Source organism: Mastigoproctus giganteus, chromosome 1 (genome assembly GCF_048544385.1).
Source record: "Mastigoproctus giganteus isolate SK-2022 chromosome 1, ASM4854438v1, whole genome shotgun sequence".
NCBI classification, from domain to species: domain Eukaryota; kingdom Metazoa; phylum Arthropoda; class Arachnida; order Uropygi; family Thelyphonidae; genus Mastigoproctus; species Mastigoproctus giganteus.
Window position 1 is genome coordinate 157,108,025 of NC_143575.1, and position 27,576 is coordinate 157,135,600.

Below are 27,576 nucleotides of genomic sequence, written 5' to 3' on the forward strand. Positions count from 1 at the left end.
ACAACCCTGCCAACCTTTGTATCGTCTGCAAACTTGGATATTAAGCTTGATATACCATCATCAATATTATTTATAAATACAGAAAACAATAATGGATCCAACAATGAAACCTGAGGGACTCCACTAATAACATTAGTCCACGATGAGCAGTGTCCATTGATTACCACTGTCTTCTCCCCCTCAACAACCCGTTAATCCATATCAGCAATTTGCTTCCAGTGCCACGCTGCTCCAATTCGTTCAGCAGTCTTCCATGTGCAACAGTATCAAAAGCCTTCTTAAGATCCAAGTATATAATATCAAAGTTATTCTCTGCATCCAGTTCTTTTGTGACTACATCATAGTATCCAATCAAATTGGTCAGGCAATACTTTCCCTTAACAAAACCATGTTGTGTCCGAACTATAACTGAAGTCTTGTCTAGATGATCCTGCAGTGCTTCCTTAACCAGTGCCTCCATTAATTTTCCTGGAACAGAAGTTAAACTCACAGGTCTATAATTACTTGTGTCAGCCTTTGATCCTCCTTTGTGAATTGGGGACACATTTGCACATCTCCAGTCTATGGGTACCTCCCCTGAGTCCTAAGAACTCTCATAATTATGGCTAAGGGTTTGCTTACTTCCTTTGCTGCCTCCTTTAATATAACTGGATAGATCTCATCCACACTGGGTGCCTTTTTTATGTTTATCCTCAACAATTTCTCCTCCACTTTCCTCCCAGTTATTAACAAAATCATCCAGCTCACTGTCAGAGTTCACTTCACCTCTGGCATTCCCCTCCCTGAATAACTCCTCAAGTGTGAAAGTAGATGCAAAATACTCGTTTTGTTTGTTAGCCACCTGAGCAGGGTCCTCAACTGTTGAACCAATCTGATTCATCCCCTTCCTTCTAGAGTTTACATAAGTAAAGAACTCTTGCTGTTTTTCTTTGCATCTTTTGCAAAAGATTTCTCGTAATCTGCCTTCACCTGCCTAACCTCTTTTGCAACTTGGTTAAAAATCAACTTATATCTATCATAGGCTTCTGTGTCACGTGTTAATTTATATGTATCCCATGCATTTTTCTTCTCTGCCATATGTCTCATTAGTTCATCTAACATCCATTTAGGCCTAAACCTTGAAGAATATTTCTTAGTTGGTATGTAAAACCTAGTAGCTTCCAAGATAAGTTCTTTGAAAGCTTCCCATTTTGAATTTGCTGCTGGTAACATCATCAGTTCGACCCACTGTATTGAATTTATATACTGTCTCAGACCATCGTAGTCTGCCTTTACGGAAGCGAAAACCCTTCCCTTTATCCCTGATGGTAATTACCTCTTTGAATAAATCCCACTTCAGCACACTGTGATCACTGCCACCTAGTGGCTCCTTTATCTTCAGATTCTTAATGCATGAAGAATCACTACTGATAATCAAATCAAGAGTATTACTTCCTCTAGTTGACCCCCGAACACGCTGATGTAGAAAAAAATCATCCAATAAATCCATAAAAGCCTTGCTAGTGTGTGAGTGACCAAACTACAAATTCCAGTCAATATCTGGGAAATTAAAATCCCCCATATCAGATTCTCTGATTTACTGGCCCATTCTATTTCCCTGGACAGTTTCTTATTATACTCAGAATCATTAGACACTGCACTGTCCAGTGATTCGACTGGCTTCACTTCCTTGGATTTTATGTGTTTCTTAACTAATAGCATAATCCCTCCTCCCTTCCTATCCTGTTTATCCTTTCTGTACACATTGTACTCCCCAAATTCCAGTTTTGGATTCCTTATATCTGTGTGAAACCATGTCTTTGATATCCCAATATCTGCCTTTTGCATATCTCAAATTCATCAAATTTATTTACCAAACTTCTAGCATTGGTGTACACGCATGTATACATGCACCTGTTCCTATTCTTAGCTACCCTAACACAACCCATGTGTTTACTTGTACCACAACGACTCCCAGCAGTCTCTGATATATCCTGTATCATGTTTTCCAGGCTGCTCCTCATTCCAATAGAAGCAATGATAGAATCACTTTCACCTCTGCAAGTGACTACTGTTAATCTATTAGTCCTTGTATCCCTCCAAGCTAGCAGTTTTCCGACCCACCTAACACTGCCTCGATAGCATCAGCAAATATTCTTGCACCCTTTCTATTTAAGTGTATCCCATCCCTGAAGAAGCAGTCTCTCCTGTTAACAAGTACAGACCAGGCTGAACAAAATTCTATCCCTTGAGCCTTGCACAATCTTTCCTGGGCCGAATTGATCGACAAGGCTCTCGTCATATATATTCCCTCCTATCTTGTCTGGGCAGAATTGCAGACACTTTCAAATTCAACCCTAATTCACGGCTTTTTTTTCAACAGTGACCTGTATTTGTTAAGTAATTCTGCCGGTCTCATACTCTTAATATCATTAGTGCCAACGTGTACAACTATATCACATTTTGTGCCCTTAAAAGATGATATCTGCTCTACAACATCAACCTTTGCCCCTGGCAGATATAATCTGTTCCTATTCCACCTATCCTTTTTACAAAGCACGTTCCCCATTTCCCTGACAATAGAGTCACCAACAACTACTAGTTCCTGTGGGACCAATGCATTCTGCCTTGGAGGTTGCCGCTATGTTGCATGATGACCAGGTGCAAGCTCTGGCATTGATGTGGGCAGCTGAGAGCTTAATGGGCCCCTCAATTTAGATCCTTCGAGGGCATCCATCCTGTCCTTCAAGCTCTCATATAGGCCCATAACAATGCTGAGTTGTCGCCCGATTTCGTTACACTCCTTGCATCACGCACACACAAAGAAATTCGCCATGGCAATATCATGTCCCGTACCCGATTGCTCCACAAACATCATGGAAGCAGTGCATTTTAAAAGGCTGTGATTCAGAGGGCAACTACCCCTCTCAGTTCCCCCCTGAGCCAAACACTCCCATTAGCTTGAGCCTTTTGCTTTGCTGCTCTGATCTGAGCCATGATTTCGATTTAATTTCAATAAAATTTCAATTTTAGTACGAAATTATAACCCCAAACTTGTATCCCAACACAGTTATTACGCTATATATATTTTTCAGTATCGAGTATTATCTACGAGTTCCGTTTATATAACTTCCGTATCAAGTTAGGTATTAATTAATAATTTTACGTTTGTAATCTAAGTCGTTATATGTCTTTAGCTAAAAGTACAATTTAACTGATAACGAAGTTTAACAAAATTAGTAGATTTTACTGATTAATTGACAATATTATATTATATACTGTACTATACTAAGCTTACGCTATCTAGTTCGGGATATAATGTTATGTCGTATAACAATGGCAGCAAGTTACTAACGGTAAATCTACGGACACTTAAGTATCAATTAACTTCCATATCTCGCTGTCAATGCAGAATAAACTAAGGATCCTGAGTAGGTCTATAAGCTACTTATAGAAAATAATTTGATGTAACAATTGGTCAAAAAAGTGGCTAAATATGGCTAAAAAACTTCTCATTCGGCGGAGCTGCAACACTTAACACGTGCGTGGATTTGATACCCTTACCGATACTTTTATGCAATTAAAAGTCCGAGTAAAGAATAAATACACCAGATTAATCAGAATATCACAAAATAATGCTATACTACTAAATTTAAATCAAAAATTTTAGAAAAATAATAATTTCAAATCAATAAATAAGAAAATCCACTTAGTGGCTCTGAACACGTCTGACTCCCACTAGCCTTGTCCAAGCCCACTGCCTGTATACAGTTCTCAAAGTGTGGCCTAAATATTGCCTTACACAACTGGATAATCACCTCCTTATCCCTGCTAGAAAAATTCCTGTATATCATTGACAAGACAGCATGAGCTACTCTTGCAGACCATCTGCACTGCTCAGAAAACTTCATATCTGCCTACATAATTACCTCCAGGTTCTTTTCACTCTTTACCACTGTCAGTGTATTACCACACAGTTGGTATGTTACTCTGGGTTTACTGCTTCCCATATGCAGTACTCTATCATAGGCTTTTGTGTCACCTATTAATTTATATGTATCCCATGCATTTTTCTTCTCTGCCACATGTCTAATTAGTTCATCTAACATCCATTTAGGCCTAAATCTTGAACAATATTTCTTAGTTGGTATGAAAAGTCCAGTAGCTTCTAAGATTATTTCTTTGAATGCTTTCCAATTTTGAATTTCCTGTTGGTAACACCATCAGTTGGTCCTGCCATATAGAATTTAAATACGGTCTCAAACCACCATAGTCACCTTTACAAAGGCAAAAATCTTCCCTTTACCCCTGATGGTAGTTACCTCTTTTGTAAATCCTACTTCAGCACTCTGATCACTGCCACCTAGCGGTTCCTTTATCTGCAGATTCTTAATGCATGAAAAATCACTACCGATAATCAGATCAAGAGTGTTATTTCCTCTAGTTGCCTCCTGAACATGCTGTAGAAAACAATAATCCAAAAAAAATCTACAAAAGCCTTGCTAGTGTGTGAGTGACCAACCCACAAGTTCCAGTCAATATCTGGAAAATTAAAATCCCCATTATAAGACATTCTGATTTACTGGCTCACTCTGTTTCTCTGCACAATTGCTCATTATACTCATCAGATTCATTAGGCCTATAACACACAACTACTCTCATTTTTCCTTTCCCAATGCTTATGTCACACGAAACAAACAACCTTGCATTGTCCAACCATGTCAACTGGATGCATTTCCTTAGATTTTGTGTTTCTTAACTAACAGCATAATCCCTCCTCCCTTGCTGTCCTGTCTATCCTTTCTGTACATGTGCTCCAAAATTCCAATTCTGCACTGCTTATGTCTGTGTGACACCACATTTCTGATATCTGAACAATATCTGCCTTTGATGTCTTGACTAGCACTTCAAGCTCATCAAATTTATTAACTATACTCCTAGCATTGGTGTACATGCACCTGTTTCTACTCTTAGTTACCCTAACACAGCCCATGTATTTACTTGTTTCCACTATGACTTCCAGTAGTCCTGGATATCCCCATTGCCTTTCTTTCCAGACTGCTGCTGAACTGCATTTCAATTGAGCAGCAGCAGTAGTGCAAGAAACACTTTGGTGTGACATAAGCATTGGGAAAGGAGAGTGATCATACTCTCTCCTATCGTGGCTGGGCAGAATTGCAGACACTTTCAAATTCAACCCTAACTCACAGCTTTTTTTCAACATCGACCTGTACTTGTTAAGTAATTCTGCCCATCTCCTATTCTTAATATCATCAGTGACAACGTGTACAAAAATATCACCCTTTGTACCCTTAAAAAGATGTCTGCTCTACGTCATCAACTTTTGCCCCTGGTAGACGTGTTTCATATCAGAGTGCAGATTAAGAAACCAGTGGTTCTCACCAAGTGGGAAAATTGCAGGAGAATAATGTGGCACTTGGAGGATACAGAAAATCAGACATAAGGTTACAGAAAAATGTCAAAAAAGTACAATAAAACACAAAGATTCTGAATAATGTTATATTAACTCAATGCCCATTTGTAAGAATCTTTAGAAGCGTTTGAGGACCATATTATGAAGGTAACTGGTCTTTTGCATCTCATCCTCAGTCTCTGATTTATGTTTGAGATCACAAGTTGCAGCTTGGGCTCCAGAATCTGTTTTTTATTGTACTTTTTTAGTTCACAAATATTACTTTTAGTTTCCAGGGATGAGTTGTATCAACCTTTACAACTTTTTTTTTTTTTCTAAATTGTCTCAGATTATGCTTTCTGATAAGTTCATAGTACCTATAATGGATGAGAGATCAATTTATAAAGAAAACAACCTTGAAGATAAGCTACAACCCAAAGGCTGAATGTCAACCTAGCAGCAGTCGTGCCCTGAATCATAAGTCATGTAGAACCTAAGAGTGCCCATATTCTTTTCATTTCTGGAAAAAGTTTTTGATATATTTTTTAAAATTCTGCTCACAGAATGCTTGACCTTTTTAATGGATTTCATATGGAATAGTGTAACGTATATCCTGAACTTGATAGCGTAAAGTGTAACGGAACACTAGGTAGCATAATAGTAGCACTGTATTGGGAATCTGTTAGCTTAGTATAGTATTATCAATTAATCAATAAAATTTATTAATCTTAACGAATTTCACTTTAAATACAATTAACTAAATTGTATTTAAAACGGAATCATGACCCAGACTAAAGCAGCAATGCAATGAGCACAAAGTAGTGGGAGTGCTGCAACTCGAGGGAGAACCGAAGAGGGCAATTCTCCAAAGCATCACAGTCTAAAAAAATGCACAACATGTGAAATGTTTCCGGACCTTTCTGGAACAGGACATGATCTAGGCAATGAGGATGACTTCGTGTGTACTAGGTGAAAAGAGTATGAAGAAATTAGGCACCAACTCAGTGTTCTGACGACAGTCTGAGGTTTAGGGTAGATGGCCTCAAAGAAATAAATATGAGGGCTCATCAAGCTCTCAGCTGCCCAACTCAAACCCAAAACTCACTCCTATGCATTAGGAAGCACAGTGACAATCTCCAAGGAAGAATGCGCTGGTCCCACAGGAGCTAGTTATTGTTGGGGAGACGGGGAATATATTACGGAAAAAGGATAGGTGGAACAGGGCCATGGTATTTCTGCCAGCAAACTTTGATGATGTTGCACAGCAGATGTCATCATTTAAGGGAACAAGGAGTCATACTGCTATATATGTTGGCACTATTGACCTTAAGAGCAAGAGATTGGCAGATTTACTGAACAAGTACAGATCAAGGTTGAAAAAAAGTTGCGAGTTAGGGTTAGATTTGAAAATGTCTGCAATTCTGTTCAGCCATGATAGGAGGGAGTATATCATAGTCGGCCTCCGTAGCCAAGTGGTCAGGAGCAGGAGTGCAGTAGCACACGCTCTTTGAGTAGACTGGGGTTCAAGCCCCTGACTGCTGAATACGGTCAATCTGCCAACCCGCACTGGACCAGCGCGGCAGATTATGGTCCATTTCCCTCAGCATGAATTGTTGAGGAGGCTTCCATCCTGCAGTGGGTTGATAATGGCTGCACTTTACTTTTTTATATCATGAGAGCCTTGTCAATCAATTTGGCCCAGGAGGAATTGTGCAAGGCTCATAGGGTAGAATTTTTTTCAGCATGGCCTGGTTAACAGCAGAGACTGCTTCTACAGAGATGGGATACACTTAAATAGAAAAGGTGCAAGAATATTTCCTGATGCTATCAAGGCAGTGTTAGGTGGGTCGGAAAACTGCTAACTTGGGAGGGAATTCACAGACTAAAAGATTAACTGTAGCCACAGGCAGAAGCGAAAGTGATTCTTGCAATGCTTCTACTGGAATGAGCAGCAGCCTGGAAAGCTGGTTTACTGGTGATTTAAAGAACTGCTGGGAGTCATCATGGAACAAGTAAATACATCAGGCTGTGTTAGGGTAATTAAGAGTAAGAACAGGTGATACATACAGGTGCATGAACACCAATTCCAGAAGTACAGTAAATAAATTTCATGAATTTTTGAGACAATAAAGGCAGATATTGTTGAGATATCAGAGACATATGTTCCACAGATATAAGCAGTGCAGAATTGGAATTTGGAGAGTACAATGTGTACAATAAGGATAGACAGGGTAGGAAAGGTTATGCTTTTAGTTAAAAAACAAAATCTAAGGAAGTGCAACCAGTTGACTTTGGTGGACAGTGCAATGTTGAGCCAGTTTGATGTAACATAAGCACTGGGAACGGGAAAATGAGAGTAGGAGTGTATTATAGGCCTAATGACTCTGATCAGCACAATGAAAAGTTGTGAAGAGAAATAGTGGGCCAGTAAATCAGAATGCCTTGTAACGGGGGATTTTAACTTTCCAGATATTGACTAGAACTTGTAATTGGTCACTTGCACACTAGCAATGCTTTTGTGGATTTATTGGAGGATAATACTCTTGATCTGATTATCAGCAGCGATTATTCATGCATTAAGTATTTGCAGATAATGGAACCAATAGATGACAGTGATCGGACTGTACCGATATGGAAATTACTTAAAGAGATAACTACTATCAAGGGTAAAGGGAAGGGTTTTTGCTTTTGTAAAGGTGACTATAGTGGTCAGACAGTTTTTAAATTAGATACAGTGGGATCAACTGATAATGTTAAAAACAGCAAATCCTAAATGGGAAGCCTTCAAGGAATTATTCTTGGAAGCTACTAAGTTTTTCATACCAACTAAGAAATCTGTTCAAGATTTAGAACTAAACAGATGTCACATGAACTAATAAGGCTTGTGGTAGAGAAGAAAAACACATGGGATATATATAAATTTTCAGGCAACACAGAAGCCTATGGTAGATATAAGCTAGTCTAATCAAAGAAGGTTAGGCAAGCAAAAGCTGATTACAAGAAATCCTTGGCAAAGCATGAAAAGAAAGATTTCTTTATTTATGTAAACTCTAGAAGGAAGGGGATGAATCAGATTAGTCCACTTGATATTGATGGTTTGACTTTTGATGATCCTGCTCAGATAGCTGACAAACTGAATGAGTATTAGGTATCTACATTCACACAAGGAATTCTGTAAGGAAGAAGAGGACAGAAGTTTACTAAACTCTAGCGGGGAGCTAAATGATTTTGTAATAACGAAGAGAAAAGTAGAGGAGAAATTGTTGAAATTAAGTATGAAAAAGGCACCTGGGGTGGATGGTATCTATCCAGTTATATTGAAGGAGGCAGCGACAAAGTAAGAAAACCCTTAAGTAAACCATAATTACAAGAGCATTCTTAGATTCAGGGGAGGTCCCCATAGACTGGATATGTGCAAATGTATCGCCAATTCACAAAGGGGGATCAGAAGGTGACACAAATAATTATAGACCTGTATTATAGACCAAATAATTATAGACCTCGGAACAGAAGTTAGTTTAACTTCTGTTCCAAGGAAAATTTTGGAGTCACTGGTTAAAGAAGCAGTGCAGGATCATCTAGATAAGACTGCAGTAATAGTACAGACCTAGCATGGGTTTGTTAAGGGGAGACCTTGTCTGACCAATTTAATTGGATACTACGATGTGGTCACAAAGGAACTGGATGAAAAAAATTATTTTTATATCTTATACTTGGATTTCAGGAAAGCTTTTGATACTATTGCACATGGAAGACTACTGTACAAATTGGAGTCTTGTGGACTAATGTTATTAGAGGAGTTGCCCACGGTTCGGTGCTGGGCCCATTGCTGTTTTATGTATTTATCAATGATATTGATGAAGGTATATCAGGCTTAATATCCAAGTTTGCAGATGATACAAAGGTTAGCAGGGTTTTTAATGTCAGTATGCTACTGCAACAGGATCTAGAAATGAAAAGCACATGGGCTGAGAAGTAATTTTCCTCAGTATTTCAAGTCGAAATACTGAGGCTTTTGCAATTACTAATGACATTGCAATTCTTCATTTACTGACCCAGAATACCAGACAATCCTAACCATGCAGTCAACACGCTTTATTTTTTTCTTGCAAACAAACATTACGTACAGAGTGGAGGTGGGTAGTCCTATAGGCACCTCAGATCACAACTTGGTGACGGTCTTGTCTCCAATGGAGCCTTTATCACATGGCATTCTCAACCTCTAGTTGTTTGACATTACAAGAATGTAAAATGGGATGCTCCGCAAGATTTCTTTTCTTTTCTTCTTTTCCTTGGTCAGATTACTGTTTCTATTTTTCTGATGTCAACATTTACTCAGATCGTATCACTGAAATTATTCTTCTAGGGAGGGAATCCCTTATTCCACAGTCCACCTTAAAAGCCCATCATTTAACTAACCTTGATTTTCCAATAAATGTGTTAAGACTGTTACATATCGGTTGTTAGATGGACAGTGCAATGTTGAATCAGTTTGGGGTGACCTAAGCACTGGGAAAGTAAAAATAAGGGTAGGAGTGTGTTATAAGTGTGTTATATTAAAGGAGGCAGCAAAGGAAGTAAGCAAACCCTTAGCCATAATTATGAGAGCTTCCTTGGACTCAGGGGAGGTACCCATAGACTGGAAATGTGCAAATGTGACCCCAATTCACAAAGGAGGATAAAAGGCTGACACAAGTAATTATAGACCTGTGAGCTTAACTTCTGTTCCACGAAAATTAATGGAGGCACTGGTTAAAGAAGCACTGCAGGATCATTTAGACAAGACTTCAGTTATAGCTCAGACACAGCATGGTTTTGTTAAGGGGAAGTCTTGCCTGACCAACTTGATTGGATACTATGATGCAGTCACAAAAGAACTGGATGCAGGGAATAACTTTGATATTATATACTTCGATCTTAGAAAGGCTTTTGATACTGTTGCACATGGAATACTGCTACACAAATTGGAGCAGTGTGACATTGGAGGCAAATTGCTGATATGGATAAAGGAGTGGTTGAGGGGGACAGAGAGTGGTAATCAATGGACACTGCTCATCGTGGACTAATGTTATTAGTTGAGTCCCTCAGGGCTCAGTGTTGGGTCCATTACTGTTTCCTGTATTTATAAATGATATTGATGATGGTATATCAAGCTTAATGTCCAAGTTTGCAGACGATACAAAGGTTGGCAGGGTTGTCAAGGACACTACTGACACTATGCTGCTGCAACAGGATCTGGAAAGGTTGAGCAGATGGGCTGAGAGGTGGCAAATGAAGTTTAACATTGACAAATGTAAAGTACTACACATGGGAAACAGCAACCCCAGAGCAACGTATCAACTCTGTGGTACTACACTGACAGTGGTAGAGAATGAAAGGGACTTGGGGGTGGTTGTGCAGGCAGATATGAAGTTCTCTGAGCAGTGCAGACGGGCTGCAAGAGTAGCTCATGGAGTATTGTCAATGATATACAGGAATTTTTCCAGCAGGGATAAGGAGGTGATTATTCCATTGTATAAGGCAATGGTCAGGCCACACCTTGAGTACTGTATACAGGTCTGGAGGCCTCATTTCAAGAAGGATGTAGAGCTGCTGGAATGAGTACAGAGAAGGGCAACAAGATTAGTGAATGGAACAAAGGGGTGCTCTTACGAAGAAAGGCTTAAGTTTTGCAAATTACAGTGTCTGGAGACTAGGCACCAGCGAGGTGTATAAAGCCTTGAATGGTTTAAGCATGCTCAATACTGATGGGATTCTTCCTCTAGCTCAGAAAAATCACCTGAGAGGGCATAAATTCAAATTGAGGAAAGTCAGATGTAGGATAGACGTGCGGAAATTTGCCTTTAGCCAGCGGGTGGTTGGTTGGTGGAACAGACTTCCATCTCTTGTGGTGGAGGTTGATAGCCTAAATAAGTTTAAGGCTCAGCTGGACAGGTATTTTGAACGAACAGAGGGGTGAAGTGGAAGTGGGTTTTTTTTTGGCTGATGCTGCATAAGCTTGCTTTCTTGCATCAAATGCCTCTACTAATGCTAATGCTAATAAGCCTAATGGCTCTGATGAGTATAATGAACAACTGAATAGAGAAATACAGTTGACTAGTAAATTAGAATGTCTTATTAATGGGGGATTTTAACTTCCCAGATATTGACTGGAACTTGTGGGTTGGTTACTCACACACTAGCAAGACTTTTGTGGATTTATTGGATGATAGTTTTCAGCAGTAGCATGTTCGAGAGGCAATCAGAAAGGGTAATACTCTTGATCTGGTTATCAGCAGTGATCATTCATGTATTAAGAATTTGCAGATAAAGGTACCACTAGGTGACAGTGATCACATTGTACTGATGTGGGATTTCATGAAGGCGACTACAGTTGTCTCAGACAGTTTTTAAATTCTGTACAGTGGGACCAACTGATGATGTTACCAACAGCAAATTCTAAGTGGGAAGCATTCAAGGAATTAATGATGGAAGCTACTAGACTTTTCATATCTAATAAGAAATACTGTTCGAGGTTTAGGCCTAAACGGTTGTCAAATGAACTAATGAGACTTGTGGTAGAGAAGAAAATGCAAATGATGCACATAAATTGTCAGGCGACACAGAGGACTATGGCAAATATAAGCTAGTCTGTAATCAAGTCAAAGGAGATGGGCAAGCGAATGCAGATTACGAGAAATCTTTGGCAAAGGATGCTAAGAAAAATAGCAAGGATTTCTTTACTTATATAAACTCTAAAAGGAAGGGGATGAATTGGATTCGTCCATTTGATATCGATGGCTCAACTGTTGATGATCCTGCTCAGAGAGCAAACAAACCGAATGATTATTATGCATCTACATTCACATATCAGAAGTTATTAAGGAAGGAATATGCCAGAAGTTTACAAATTGTAACAGGTTGATTTTGTAATTACTGAGAGCAAAGTGAAGGACAAATTGTTGAAGTTAAACAAAAGAAAGGCACTGGAGTGGATGGGATCTATCCAGTTGTATTAAAGGAGGCGGCAAAGGAACTAAGCAAACCATTAGCAATAATTAAGAGAGCATCCTTGGACTCGGGGGAAGTTCCCATGGACTGCAGATGTGCAAACGTTTTCCCAATTCACAAAGGGGGGATCGAAGGGTGACAAGAGTAATTACAGAGCAGTTAGTTTAACTTTTGTTCCTGGTAAAATAATGGAGTCGCTGGTTAAAGATGCATTGCAGGATCATCTAGACAAGACTGCAGCAATAATTCAGACAGCATGGGTTTGTTAAGGGAAAGTCTTGTCTGACAAATTTGATAGGATATTATGATGTGGTTACAAAGGAACTAGATGCAAAAAATAATTTTGATATCATATATTTGGATTTCAGGAAAGATTGTGACACTGTTGCGCATGGAAGACTATTGTACAAATTGGAGCAGAATGGTATTAAGGGTAAGTTGCTACAATGGATAAAAGGATGGTTAAGTGGGAGAAGACAGAGGGTGGTAATCAATGGGTGCTGCTCTTCGTGGACTAATGTTATTAGTGGAGTCCCACAGAGTTTGGTGTTTGGCGCACTGTTGTTTTGTATATTTATCAATGATATTGATGAAAGTATATCAGGCTTAATGTCGAAGTTTGCAGATGATACAAAGGTTAGCAGGGTTGTTAGTGACAGTAATGACAGTGTGCTACTGCAACAGGATCTAGAAAATTTGGGCAGATGGGCTGATTAGTGGCAACTGAAGTTTAACATTGACAAATGCAAAGTACTGCATATTGGCAGAAGTAACCCCAGAATAACGTACCAACTGTGTGGTACTACACTTAGGGTGGTAGAAAATGAAAGACCTGGGAGTAATTGTGCAGTCAGATATGAAGTTTTCTGAACAGTGCACACAGGCTGCAAGAGCAAGGTCATGGGGTTTTGTCAATGATATACAGGAATTTTACTAGCAGAGAAAAGGAGGAGATTATCCCTTTGTATAAGGCAATGGTCAGGCCACATCTTGAGTACTATGTACAGGTCTGGAGGCCTCATTTTAGGAAAGATGTAGAGCTTAAAGTAGTTGCTTGTTTGTTGCTTGGTTTTTGGGAGCATTAACAACTAAGGCCATATGCGGTGGTCACGAGCTGAACCCCGGTCTAATCAAGAAGCGTGTGCTACGCACTGCTGCTCCTGCCCACCTGGCTACAGAGGCGCCTTGATGTAGTTGCTTGAGTGTGTACAGAGAAGGGCAACAAGATTGGCGAGGGGAATGTAGGGATCCTCTCTTACCAAGAGAGGCTTAAGTTCTGCAAATTGCAGCAGCTGGAGACTCGGCACCTGTGAGGTGATCTGATTGATGTGTATAAGGCCTTGAATGAGTTGAGCACACTGTATTCTGATCAGATTCTTCCACTTACACAGATTACGAATCTAAAAGGACATAAAATTCAAACTGAGTAAAGACAGTTGTAGAAGAGATGTGCGGAAATTTGCCTTTAGCCAGCGGGTGGTTAATAGCTAGAATAAATTTCCAGCTGTCCTTGTGGAAGCTGATAGCTTAAATAAATTTTAAAAAAGTGGACAAAGTTTTAGAGGGAATGGTTGTGTGAATTTTGTTTATTTTTTATTTATTTATTTATTTTTTTTTTTTGGCTGATGCAACATAAGCAGGACTTACAATACTGGTCAAAATCTTAATACCGGTATTAATACAGGTTTGTTTTTGGAATATCAGTATTCCAAAAACAAACGTTTTTCTCAATAAATTTTGATGACAGTTAGGTGCAATACAGTAAGGAAAAAAACAAGTACTGTAATTACTTGGATTCAAGTTTTAAATAAACATTTATTGCAATAATAAATATTCTGAAAAAAATTGTTAAAAATAGTTATTCTAAAAACAAAAAAAAATACATATTGTTACTGCAAAGTTTAGTTATGTTTAAGCATCCACACTACCTGTCCTAATAAAGTGAGCTCTTAACTTTTTTAGCAAAAATAGTTAAAAAAAGTATTTCATTAATTTCTGACTCAAGTTCATCTTTTAAAATATCATTGGAGTCAGGCAATTTCTTATTTTGGAAAGAATTTGCGGAACACTGATGTTCTGTTCCATGTTGGTCTTCCTTGGTTGAATTATGTTCATCATTTTTTGAAGGAGAAAGAAGGGATATAATTGCGTGGGATACAGTTAGGTACCCCAACTGATGTTGCAGATGAACTCGACAGTTACTTTGTATCGATATTTGCAGAAGAAAAACCTTTCACGTCAATGAGAAATTATGGGAGTGAAGTTGAAAAAAAATGTAATTAATGATGCTGAAATTTCATATGTTGATTTAATGAGAAAACTTTCATGCCCACATGCGAGAAAGGCTCTTGTGGTTGATGTCATATACCCTATAATCTTAAAGGTGGCGGCAATTGAGCGTATTGAACCATTAAGGCTAGTTATGAGAGCATCACTGGACTCAGGAAAGATTCTGCTGGATTGGGTGTAAATTGGAACATAAAGCGTTCTAGGAGTGATTTTTTTTTTTTTTTTTTTGATTTGGTAGTTGTTGGCGCATCGGCTTCTGTGGCCATATTGCACCTCCCAAGGTTTTTGCAGTACTTTGATCCAAGCCCGAGGCGGGAATCAAACCCGCAACCTTTGGGTTGCCGTGCAGGTACTTTACCCACTCGGCTATTCTAGGAGTGTAACGGGAAATTACTGACTGGCCAGTCTAACTTCAGTTGTAAGGCAAATCATGGAGGCAATGATCAAGGGTAGAATTCGGGATCATTTAGATGGAAATGGAATTCTGTAGGATACACAGCATGGTTTTGTAAAGGGAAAATAATGTTTAACAAATCTGGTTAGCCATTTTGACAGGTCACTCATGAGCCGGATTTAGAGAATAATTTCAATATTGTTTATTTAGATATCAGCAGAGCATTTGACTCAGTCCCACATGAGTGGTTATTTTATAAGTTGGAGCAGGCTGGAATCATAAGAAAAATCCTTAGATGGATAGCACAATGGCTTGAGGGTGCTGGGGACCGGGTTGTGATAATTGATTAATCCTCAGACTGAGTTAATGTAAGAAGCGGGGTGCCCCAAGGATCAGTATTGCGACCACTGTTGTTTTTGATTATCCTAAATTACATCTATGAAGGGATATAGGGTGTGATGTCTAAACTTTCAGATGATGTAAAGATCAGTAAAGTAGTTAATGATCACCGCAAAGCAGGGCTTCTTCAGAGTGGCCTAGATAGACTTCTGGGATTGTCAGAAAAGTGGCAGCTATAGCCTTTAATTCAGCAAAATGCAAAGTCTTACTCCTGGGGAACGGCAACCCCAAAATAACTTATATACTTGGTGGAGTTGAACTAAAGTCAGTAGTGGAGGAACGAGACTTGGGAGTTACAATACAGTCAGACATGAAGTTGTCCAAGAATTGTGGACAGGTTGCAATGTTGCATGGTGTCCTATCAATGATTTATCGAACATTTTCTAGTAGAGATAAGGACGTCATAATCACATAAAGATTATAAAATCACATAAAGGTGATTTTATAACCTTTATGTGATTAAATTATAAGTTATTTTTTTTAAAATTAGTACCGAAAAACTGGTATTTTTGTATCAATACCAGTATTTGAATATCGGAAAAAAAATGACTGGGATCCTGGTATTCAGGATCTCGGTATTGTAAGCCCTATACATAAGCTGATATGCTTGCTTTCTTGCATCACATGCCTCTATTACTACTATTACTATATCGAAATTGGCTTGTCTCCAAATCTCCATGTTCATTTTTTGCCTATACCAAAGCTAGCAACAATTGTAATGCACTTATTAATCAGTGCAAACTAGATTTCAAATAGAAGAGTAGAAAACTTGCTTCCTGTTCAAATGGTTGCCAAGAATTCTGGTCTCTTTCCAAAGCTATTTCACTGCACCTTTTGCCCATCTCTATCAAAACCAGATGGGTTTATTGCCACCTCCCACCATTCCCGGTACATTCCATTCAATGCCCACTGTCACCTTATGTTAAAATGTCAGAAGGATTTTGAAAAATCTTGATAAGAAAGCTCCAGGTCCTGTTGGTATTTACCCACTTATTCTCAAACACCTGTGCTCCTGAACTTACTCCTGTTCTGTGTCGCCTTTTGTCACATTCTTATTTCAAAGGGGTTTTTGTTTCTGCTTGTAAATTTGCTAACATCCAGCCAATTCCTCCCATGAAATTATCATCCCGTTGCACAGACTTCTACTCTTTCTAAAGTAAAAGGGAAATAAATTAACTGCCAACTCTTAAACTATCTAGAAACCTTCAATCAGATCATTGAGCACCAGTATAGATTCTGTCAGTGTGAATCCACTGGTGATATTCTGGCTTAGGTTACTCATGTGTGGACAAATTCAATGGAAAAGTTTAGTGAAATTCAAGCAGTTGGTCTTGACATATCAGAGGCTTTTGATCGTGTCTGCAATAAAGGTCTTCTAAATAAGCTTCCATCTTATGGTTTGTCAACTGTTTTTTGTAATTGGGTATCTAGTTTTCTCTCTGACTGCTCACTGCAGGTGATGACAAATGGCTGTCTGTCTTCTTACTTCTCCACTAATGTGGGTGTTCCCGAAGGATCAGTTCTTTTTCCCACTCTTTTTCTCTTGTATATTAATGACCTCCTTCCCACTGACTGGTAATCCTATCCATAGTTTTGCTGATGATAGCAGAATGTGTTCCACTTTGAGAAACCTTACCCTGCAGAAACAGCTTCAACTTCTCGAATATCTACTACAAATTCCTGAAATGCTGGATTCCAGCATTTAAGGAAGATAACTTAGTTCGTTCCAAAACCTTCTTCAGATCTGTCATATATCGTGCAAAAAAGGATGCTTCTGCTCCTATGCTTATCTTCGATGACACTCTGATTTCTAGGCAAGATCACAGATTGCTATTGGGGATTACCCTGACTTCTAATGTCGCTTGGTATGAGCACATCACTAATATTGCTTCCTCTGCATCTAAAAAACTGGGTTTTCTCTTTTGCTCTTGGCTTACTTTTCTTCCAAACAGCTGTTCACTCTGTACAAATCACAAATCTGGCCTGTCATGGAATATATTGTTCTCACACCTGGGGCAGTGCCCCCAAAACCTCTCTCAGGCTTCTAGATTCCATTCAAAAAAGGGCAGTTAGATTAATTAATGACTCATCTCTAACAGAATCTCTTCACTCTGTCTCATAGACATTCTGTTTCTGCTGCATGCCTTTTCTATGGATACTTCTATGAGCACTATTCTTCTGAATTGGCTTCTATAATTCCTGCTCTCTCTTCAAAAGCAGTTTGAACATATGCTGCAACCAATCAACTTCCTCTTACTGTTCAACTTCAAACTCAAAGAACCAACTTTCCTCCTTCCTGATTTATTCATTTTCTTCAACTTCCATTTTCCTTCATACACATTTCCCGAAAATTGCAATCTACAGAAATTGAAGTCTAATGTCAATAAATATCTTCTTTCATCTTCGTAAAAAAAAAAAAAAAAAAAAAATTTAATTGTTTTTTACAAAAATCTACCCCACATGAGATTGCTTCTGCAGAAGAAAAAGTGAACTGTGTCCTCTGGATACAAGAGCTTAAGTCCATATAAGCAGAAGAAAGTTTGACACATCAAGTCAGGGGAGCACCACACAAAAATTCAATTCCAAACCAAATGAAGAAGTTTAACCAGACTGGTTCTGTTAATGATAAGCCACAAACTAAAAGGCCCAGATTAAATGATGAGATTGTGACAACAATCAAGGAAATTTTTCAGCAAAGCCTATAAAAGTCACTATGATGAGCATCTCTGGACTCCTAAAGCACAAATTGTGTGAAATTGGTCAAGTGACCTTACAAGATTGAGGTGCATCATACATTACTAGAAGATTACCATACCACAACTTTGCTTATTGAAGGCTTGAAGTGGTGAAACCCATGTTTAGTCTCTCGAGCAAAGTTTCCGGCATCCCCCTCCCCCCCCTACTTCTCCTTCAACCCATGCACGGTACTAAGTACTATAGGTTTTGATACCTTTCATGTTTGGGGTTTTCATAAAAAAAAAAAAAGGTTCAAGCATCGTGCTGGTTTCCAAAACATTGACGTGTGCGGTGAAGTTGCCAGTGCCGATTCTGCAACTGCAGAGAAATTTTGCGATGTGTTGGAAAAAAACCCTTCTAAATCTGCACAGCCCTCAATAGGTGGTAGATGACTTTCATCAACCGGTGAAATACCACCACTTTGCTTATTGGAGGCTTGAAGTGGTGAAACCCATGTTAAGTCTCTAGAGCAAAGTTTCCGGCAACCCCCCTCCCCCCATACTTCTCCTTCAACCCATGCACGGTACTAAGTACTATAGGTTTTGATACCTTTCGTGTTTGGGGGTTTCATAAAAAAAAAAAAAAAAAAAAATTCAAGGTTAGCTTTCTATCAAGAGTTTAATGAAAACTGCTATTTTATGTCTTGACAATCTAATATTTGCTGATGAAGTTACATTTCACTTAGTGGCAAATGTTAACTGCCATATTTGGAGGACAGAGAAACCACAAGAGGGATTCCCCCTAAAGTCAATTTGTGGTGTGCCCTGGGAAAAAACATGTATAATTGGTCCTTCCTTTTTTGTAGAAACAGCAGTTAATGGTGATAATTATCTTGCAATATGACAGGATTTTTTTATTTTTGAACTAAGTCAATTAAGAATTGAAGCCAATATGATTTTTAAGCAAGATGGAGTACCTTCCCACTTTGCCCCGGACCAATTGCTTGGCCAGCTTGCTCACCAAATGTCCTCACTGGACTATTTTCTTTGGGGCAAACTATTTTTAAATTATCTTCATACCAGGATCCCAAATGTAATTAATGCCATAACTAAAAGACAAATGAAGAATATGTTTATGAAACTGCAAAACTGAAATGTACTTTTTATCTTAATGATTGACATTATGTTGAATCTTAAAAATCTTGTGATTACATACCCTAAAAACTAGAATTACATTTCAAATGAATTTTGCATATTTTTATCTTGTATAAAACAGAAGTAATCACACAGTTTTAAAGTGCACAAGGACTTTATGAACACCCTGTATACATATGAAGTTTTGTCAGTCACTTCCACTTTCAAATTTTACATACTGTTAAGCATGTAAAATTTAAAAATTATGCATTTGAACATATTGCTGTTTATATATTTGAAATAATAATAATTTAAAAATGTGTATATAGACTTGCACATATACATCTTATTTTTATTAAAAAAAAAAAAAATTCTGAAAAATAACGGTGATTAGTAGTCATGCGACGTACCACATTACTAATCACATAAATACAGTGTTTTCACATAATTACTCTGCAAGTGATTTTGCTGGTGATTTCTCATAATCTGTCTTCACCAGCCTAACCTTTTCTGTGGCACTATTACAGATAAATTTGTAGCTGTTATAGGCTTCAGTACTTTTTATTGCTTTGTAACTTTTCCATTACATCTTTTTCTGCTCAAGTAATATGACAACTTCCTTTTTCATCCAACTTGGAATCTTCCTCATGGAGTATTTTTTTAATGGTATATAAGCATTCAAGGCTTGCTGTGAATAATGTATTAAAGCTATACCACAATTCAGTTGTATTTGCTGTCTGTGCGATATCTACTCAATTAATAGAAGCTGTGTAGCACTTTAAGCCATTGTAATTTCCTTGTCTGAAATTATAATCGATTCCTTTGCCTTAAGGTGCTACTGGTTCACATACTGTCCTACTTCTGTACTGTGAGCCTTATTATGTCATTGGTTCATGGGTGATGATGAGGTCTAGAGTATTCTTTTCCCTAGACATGTCAGAGAAAGAAGTATACTTTCCCTGACATGTTGATACAAATAGCAATCATCTAGTTCAGTGGTTCCCAACCGGGGGGTCGCGAAAGGGTTCCAGGTGGCAATAAAAATTCTGTAATGGCTTCTGCTTAGATTTACATAGGTATATTATTGTAAACTACAAAATATAAATAATAATAAACAATAAAGTAAAATAAAAGTAAAAATTGCCAAAGAAAGAAATCACACCTCCTACAATTTCTTATAATTAGTTTACTATCTTACAGTATATCATGTTAAATAAATGTTTTCCATTCTAATTTTTTTTTCATTCTCAAGAACCATTGTTATGTATAGGTACTTTTTTTTTAGAACCTATAGTACTTAGTATGTGCATGAGTTGAAAAGATTAAAGATACTAACATTAGACTTGAACTTCTGTATATTGTATTTTTCAGGAAATACTTATGAAGGAAGATTGTGCCAGAAAACAGAAGTTGAATGAATAAATGAGGAAGAAGAAAAATTGGTTCTGTGAGTTGGAACTTGAACAGAAAAATGATGTTGAGCGGTTGCGGCACGAGTTCGGACTGCTTTGAAAGAGAGAGAGAGAGAGAGAGAGAGAGAGAGCTGGAATTATAGAAGCCAATTCAGAAGAACAGAGCCCATGCAAGTATCTATAGAAAAGGCATGCAACAGAAACAGAAAGTCTATGAGACAGAGTGGAGAGACTCTGTTAGAGATCAGACGTTAATTACCCTAACTGGCCTCTTTTAAATGGAATCTAAAAGCCTGAGAGAGGTTTTGGGGGCACAGAATGTGGGAACAATATTCCATGGTAGAGCGAATTTGCGATTTCTACAGAGTGAACAGCTGTTTGGAAGAAAAGTAACTCCGACAGCAAAAACCCAGTTTATTAGATGCAGAGGGAGCAATATTTGTAATGTGCTTTATGCCAAGAGAGATTAGAAGTCAGGGTAATCCTCAAGATCTTGCCTAGAAATCGGAGCGTCATCGAAGATAAGCACAGGAGCAGAAGAATCCTTTTTGCAAGATATAAGGCAGGATTGAGTTTTAGAAGGGTTGGAATTAAGTTATCTTTAGCCCCACTGGAGAATTATTAGGAGATCAGCATTTAAGGATTTGGCAGTTGTTACTCAAGAAGTTGAAGCTGTTTGAGCAGGTAAAGGTTTTTCAAACTGGAAGGTGGAATGCAATGTGCTATCATTAGCAAAACTATGGATAGGATTTCCGGTCAATGGAAGAAGGTCATTAATATACAAGAGGAAAAGAGTGGGGAAAAATAACTGAACCTTGGGGAACACCAGCATTAGTGGACAAGTTAGAAGCCAGAGAACTATCTACCATCAACAGCAGTGAGCAGTCAGAGAGAAAACTGGATACCCAGTTACAAAGAACAACTGGCACAGCATAGGATGGAAGTTTATTTAGAAGACTGTTCTCCCCAGGACCTGTCGAATGGGCGCAAGGCCCAGTGAATTTAACTGACAGCCAGGCTAAAATTTAAGCGATTCTCGCGGTACCATAAAGAATACCATATGGTACTGCTCGCTGATCTCGATCAATATTAATTCGAACATACTATGCGATCGAGGTCAATGCGACAGGAGCATGTAATGTTAAATTATGCAATTAATTTTTGCTCTGAATCGCTTAAGTCACATTTATAAATAAGAGAAAATTTTAGAATATTGCAATGTTTTACACTTCCCCACCTGACTACTTCATGTGGCCACCTGTCTGGCAATGGCTTGAGTTACACCAAACTTTTCTATTGAATTTGTCCATAAATGGATAACATAAGCCATAATATCATCAGTGGAATGACACTGATCCGTACTGGCGATCTTTGATCAGATGAAAGATTTCCAGATAGTTTAACAGTTGGCAGTTAATTGATTTCTCATTACTTTGGAAAGAGTAGAAGTAATCGCAATGCGGCGATAATGGGATGGAAGGGATTTGTCACCCTTTTTATGAACTGTCTAGATATGGGCAAATTTCATTGCAGAAAGAAAAACACTTTTGGAATAAGAAAGTGAAAAAAGGTGGCAAAGAAACAGGAGTAAGTTTAGGAGCAAGCACAGATTTTGAGAACAAGTGGAGAAATACCATCGGGACCTGGAGCTTTCTTAGCATCAAGATCCGTCAAAATCCTTCTGACGGAAGACCACAGGAGGCATTGAATGGAGTGTGTTGGGAATGGTGGGGGAGTTTTACCAAGATCATTAATACATGAGTTGGAAGAAAAATGGGATGGTAGCAAGTCAGCTTTATCCTTGGCTGAAGTGGTAACAGAACCATCTGGTTTTGACAGAGGTGGGAGCAGAGATGGGCAAACGTTGCGGCCAATAGCTTTGGCAAGAGACCAGCATGCTCAGCTACCATTTGGACAAGAAGCAAGTTTTCTACTCTTAGCCTGTTCGAAATATAGTTTGCCTTTATTAATAACTGCTTTACAAAGTATAAATAATACTTATTTATATGATTTTTATTTATTACGCAATGTTGCTTACAAAAACTTAGTACTGTAAATATTTTATAATAAAAATTCAGAAATATTATACAATTTCAGAGAATTTCAGCTTAGTGGTTCACATTAAAAATATTATGTTAAAAGGAGTTTGCGAGTCAAAAAAGGTTGGGAACCGCTGATCTAGTTGATTTAAAAATTGTCCTCCATGTGGAGTTTCCTTCCCATTTGCTCCAATCAATTAGGGGCAAATTAAAATCACCTAGAAATAACAAGACATTGACGCTTACTTGCCCCTTCCATTTGCATGTAGAGACTCATCATAATCTTCACAATCACCTGGCCTATAGATTACTCCCACTCTTCTATACTAGCATGCGAAATGTCTGAATCCGGGAAAAGGCTTTTGTCGCGCTCAGGCTGCTTTTGATAAGAAACATGACTCTACCACCCCTTCTATCTTCTCTGTCCTTCCTAAATACATTATACATACTGTACTAAAGTCATCATCCTGTATCTCCGGATGGCACCACATTTCTGTATTCCCTATTATGTCAGCGTTACTTGTCCTAATCAGCAGTTTAAATTCACTCATTTTATTGACAACAAGTCTCACCTTACTGTATAAACAATTAAGACAGTGTTCTTGTATAGTTAAGTACCCCAACACAATCAAGTTATTTAAGCTAGCTTCCCACTAATTCGAAACGTTTCTATCCTGAGAACATCTTGCTAATATGTTCTGTTGCGGTAAAAAAAAAATTGAGATATGTGCAAGTGTTACTTTGACCAATATTATCAGATAAATGCATATCTTTATTACCTTGTCTCCCCCAAACTAGCAGTTTCCCTGAACCTCTATATTTTGACATAACCAAAGAGTCAGAGGAGTTTACAATTAATTATTTTGAAAATGAATACAATTATTATTGTTGTTATTTGGTTTTTAGGAGCATTAGCAACTAAGGCCATATTGCTCCGGGATATGCGGTGGTCATTCCCTGACCTTTCTGCATCCTCCGTATTTGGTGGTGACGGGCTCGAACCCCGGTCTAATCAAGCAGCGTGTGCTACGCACTGCTGCTCCTTCCCACCTGGCTACGGAGGCGCCTTACAATTATTAACCATATTACAGTACAAAATATATAAACATTGACAGTACTACAATTCAATTTGTTTTGAAGTATTTTATAAGCTCTTCACACTTTTCATATGAATAATGTTCTGGTGATGGATATTCTCAAATGATTCCTTCCCAAGCTTCCTGTAGGTCACCTGACCAATCCCCCACTGACTGTTTTCTCACAACTTGTTCATCGATGTATGTCAACTGTAATCCTAAATGTTGTATTTTCTGCCAAATTCAAGTTGCTTGACTGCAATTATATACCTGCTTGGGGAAACTGACAGTAACACACCTATCAATGGGGCAGGTCACCGTTATGACAAGTGCGTGTAAGATGTATATTAGGTCATATGCAATTATGGCAAGTGACCATTAGTGCTTCTGAGATTAGGGCAAGTGAGGCTTGGTAGTTGGTCAGTTAATTAAAAAAATCAGTTAAAGTGGGGAATCATAAAATGTACACATCATCATCATCCATTTTCAATCCACTGCTAACCCTGTGAATATGTTAATAAAAAATGAACTGTACAGCTTAAGTTACATAAGCTTCCACTGACTGGAAATCCTATCCATAGTTTTCTGATGATGGCACATTGTATTCCACTTTCCATTTTGAAAAACCTTGCCCTGCTCAATCAGCTTCAACTTCTCGAATATCCTTAAATGCCGATCTCAAGGTAATTTTCCAGTGGGGCAAAGACAACATTGTTGATTTCAATCCTTCTAAAACTCGGTCTTGTCTTATATCTCGTAAAAAAGATTCTTTTGCTCCTATGCTTATCTTTGGTGACACTCCGATTTCTAGACAAGTTGATATATCTCTTTTGGGCATTACCCTGACTTCTAATCTCTCTTGGCACAAGCATATTATAAATATTGCTTCCTCTGCATCTAAAAAACTTGTTCTCTTTCGCTCTCAGCGTTACTTTTCTTCCAAACAGCTGTTCACTCTGTAGAAATCACAAATCCGCCCTACCATGGAATATTGTTCCCACATCTGGGGCGGTGCCCCCAAAACCTCTCTGAGGCTTTTAGATTCCATTCAGAAGAGGGTAGTTTGGTTAATTAATGACTTCTCTCTAACAGTCTCTCCACTCTGTCTCATAGACGTACTGTTTCTGCTGCATGCCTTTTCTACAAATACTTCCATGTGCACTGTTCTTCTGAATTGGCTTCTATAATTCCCACTCTCTCTCTCTCTCTCTTTCAAAACAATCTGAACACATGCCACCACCAGCCAACATTCTTTTACTGTCCAACTTTTTATCTTCCTTGTTTATTCATTCAACGTATGAAGGAAGGTTGTTTTCTGAAACAACCTTCCTTCATACGTATTTCCTGAAAATTACAGGCTACAGAAATTGAAGTCTAATGTCAACAAATATCTTCTTTCTTTTCAACCTCCAACCCAAGCACAGTACTAGGTTCTAATACCTCTCGTGTTTGGGGTTTTCATAAAAAAAAGAAAGAAAAGCAACTACACAGAAAATTTTAAACTGGATGAATTAATAAAACCCTATGGTTTTAGCATTTTGCACTTATTTCCATACCATGCAGATCTTAATCCAATATAATTAATATGGGGTTTCACGCCATATTAACAACTACTCCCTCATTCCACTTAAACAGCTACCAGTGGGGCAGGTCACCATTATGACAAGTGTTCATTAGGGTACTGATATTAATCCAACTGCTCTTGATAAAAAATAAGTTGAGGATATTAGCAATAAAATCCTTTATAGTGATCTAAAAAATTATTCCTATTTAAAATTTTCCAGCTCTTACCTTAAAAATAACTCTTACCCTACTGTTTTGAAACTTAAGTCTGCACTCTAACTGTATTCCATATCAATGGTATTTTATTTACATATACCCTCTAATGTTTGTATTGTTAAAGTATATTTGTTTTTCATTTTATTAAATTCAAATATTTTGTTACATTTTGTCTAATGTTAGCCCTGTGTGCCAATCAGGGCATGTAATATGTGGTTATCTTTCAAATGGACTGACATTTTGTTAATTTTTTTTACTAAGTGCATTGGTCAGTATGTCATTTCTAATCAGTTATATAGTTGACATTAAATTCTACATATTGGGCACACATACAACCCCTGGCTTTTTGGATGTGAAGGGCATTAAAGATTATCTTCCTCTCTCTACCTTATGGAAAATTGACATTTTTAACCTAAGTAAAAAAAAAAAAAAAAAAAAAAAACTTTTCTGCGATAAAAAAACAGGAGTATTCTCCAAAATAAGTACCAGCATTTCCTTAAAGTCTTATTAATTTTACTTCGGCTTTTAACATATTTATATTGAATTATTTAAATAACTTAAATTTCAATGAAGCCCTTAAACTTAGAGAAATTTTATCCTTTAGTTATTACAATATGAGTAATATTCCCTATACTTAATATTAACATCATGGTCACATGAGGTAAATTGGCTCTGCAGTGGGGGCAGGCCATTATTGTCATTTGAATGTATATTTTTAGTTTGCTTTCAATTGGCATATAATTATTGCATGTATTAATTGCTCGCGTTTTACAGTTTAAAAGAAAACTTAAAAGTAGGAGTTTTGCCATTCTTGCATTGACAATATGGCCAGGAGGATGAACTGGTTTATTAAACGTTTAGTTTAATCTTTAGATCACTGAAATATGCATTGAAAAGGCGGGGGGGATAAAACGAAAACATCCATTTGATTAAAATATTCATTTACACTGTGTTGAACATGACAGACCGTTACAGGTCTTCGATATCAACAGTTTATTAGGTTGTATACAACTCAGTTGTATACAACTGAGACTATTCATGAAAGGCATCTGCGATGCCTTTCATGAATAGTCTCTACAACGGACCTTTAAAAATCATAAATACCTGCGTCATTAGAATCGTCTCTCGTTTGCTGCTAGCAAACCAGACGATCCTGTGTAAGTGACCACTGCTTTGATAGAGTATAACTTAAAATTTATAATATCCAATAATACTAGATGAATTAAATGACAAACGGTACACATGTTTTCCCAATTCCAATAGCTAAGCCTATTCGAAAGAAGTCGTAGGTAGATCTGGTAACTAAGATACAAGAGTTCTTCGAATACACACCTTTCCCGCCGGCATACGGATCTGAATAAGAGTTCATACGGCTAATATAAATCTGACAGTATTCAACTTCAGTTCTTAACAATATATATTAGTATGCATCAAATTGGCGTCACACACAAAATAACATTCTTACCTTTAAATGTGATCTCAACCAACGGTAACAAGGTTCTGTGTACGAAATGAAAAGGTTAGAGTTCACGACCCCAAGTAGTGATACATACGCAAATACTTTACGAATTGCGATTGGTTACACACGGAGCACTTACGTCATACCAATGCATGGGCATAAGAGGAAAAGGCGAATGTGTAGTTTTTATAATAGAAATATTATTTGAAAAAAGTCACATCATATATGATAGACACAATTTTATTTTTGACCACAACTTATCAATTTATACCCACCTTTTTTCAGGGTACATAATTTTTCTGGGTGCAATATATAACATCAAAATTTTAAGTATCTAAACTTGACATTCGTTTCACCTTTTTTGGAAATAGCATATGTTATTTAACACGTGAAATATACTTACAATTAAGTTTATATGTACTGTATTGATTTTGAAGTCTTGGCGGGAGGGTTATGTTCATTGCAATTCATTTCGTCGTTTAGAAAGGGGGAAAAAAAAAAAAAATCTGAACAGTAGAGTGAATTTCATCAGAATGAA

At 37.8% G+C, this 27,576-nt stretch overlaps 1 protein-coding gene across 4 annotated transcripts in view; it reads right to left on the reverse strand.

Moving 5' to 3' along the window:
• Positions 1–27,124, reverse strand: part of LOC150091209 (nuclear receptor subfamily 2 group C member 2-like) — a 595,426-nt gene extending 568,302 nt beyond the window's left edge. For 3 of the 4 annotated variants that reach the window (XM_090374734.1, XM_090374740.1, XM_090374722.1), the window contains exon 1: positions 27,045–27,124. The gene's annotated coding sequence lies outside the window, so the exon portion shown is untranslated. The other variant, XM_090374729.1, reaches the window with a different exon arrangement.
• Positions 27,125–27,576: the final 452 nt, after the last annotated feature.